The sequence below is a fragment of the Otolemur garnettii genome, unplaced genomic scaffold (assembly GCF_000181295.1).
Source record: "Otolemur garnettii isolate 467f Iridium unplaced genomic scaffold, OtoGar3 scaffold00014, whole genome shotgun sequence".
Lineage (NCBI taxonomy): Eukaryota > Metazoa > Chordata > Mammalia > Primates > Galagidae > Otolemur > Otolemur garnettii.
In genome coordinates, this window is record NW_003852409.1 from 28,116,420 (window position 1) to 28,117,790 (window position 1,371).

The window sequence follows — 1,371 nt, forward strand, 5'->3', positions numbered from 1 at the left end:
GCCTTAGCCACTTGAGCCACAGGCACCCAGCCCCCACCATTTATTTTTTAAGACAGAGTCTCACTATGTCACCCTTGGTAGAGTGCTGTGGTGTCATAGCTCATAGCAACCTCAAATTCTTGGGCACAAGCAATTCTTTGCCTCAACCTCCCAAGTAGCTGCTGGGACTACAGGTGCCCACCACAATGCCTGGCTATTTTTTCTTGTAGTTGTCATTGTTGTTTGGCAGGCCCTGGGCTGAACAGGGCTTAAACCTACCAGTTCTGGTATATGTGGCTGGCGCCCTAGCCTCTGAGCTACAAGCGGCATGGCCCAGTTATTTTTTTTGTTGCAGTCGTCATTGTTGCTTAGCAGGCCTGAGCTGGGTTCGAACCTGCCAGCCCTGATGTATGTGGCCAGCGCCCTAACCACTGAGTTATGAGTGCTGAGCCCTGTCTGTATTTAGAGATGAGGTCTTGCTGTGGATCTGGCTGTGGCTCAGGCTGGTCTCGAACCTGTGAGCTTAGGCAGTCCACCTGCCTCAGCCTCCCTGAGTGCTAGGGTATAGGCGTGAGCCATTGGGCCTGGCCTTAACATGACAAAATTATGTCTTTATATACCTATTTTGTAAGTCATTTAAAAAATATAGTAGAAACTCTGTAAGTTGACCACTCAAGACACTCTAACGAAGTGGTCAAACTAACAGAGGTGGTCAACATGAGAAACTAGGCCTGTTAAACTGATATGTACATGTGGTGCATGTCCAGTCAATGAAAATTAGGTCATCTTAAGGATGCGGTCAGTGTACAGAGCTAGTCAACTGTAGAGATTGTCTTGTAAAAGGAAGGCTTTAAGCATATTCTTGTAAGGATAAAAACGGGCACATTGCTCATTAGTCTAAGATATCTCTCTGAAAGGTGCTTGCTTGGTCTTGCTCCCATGCAATGCCAGTACACGCACGCTGGAGACTAGTGGAAAGCATGTCGTCAAACGTGTTTAGGTCTTCTTTTTCCTTACTGATTTGTATTTTATTCTGTGACTATTTGGAAGAATTAAACTATGGTTTTTGGAGACAGAGTTTCACTTTGTTGGCCAGGCTAAGGTATTATGGCGTCAGCCTAGCTCATAGCAACGTCATACTTTTGGGTTCAAGTGATCCTCTTGTCTCAGTCTCCCAAGTAGCTGGGACTGCAGGCACCCACCACAACTTCTGGCTAAATTTTTTATTTTTAATAGACATGGGGGCCTCACTGTTGCTTAGGCAGGTCTCAAACTCCTGAGCTGAAGTGATCCTCCTGTCTTGGTCTCTCAGAGTGGTAGGATTATAGGCATGAACCACCATACCTGACCTTAAACTATGGTTTTTCTTTTTCTTTCTTTCTTTCTTTCTTT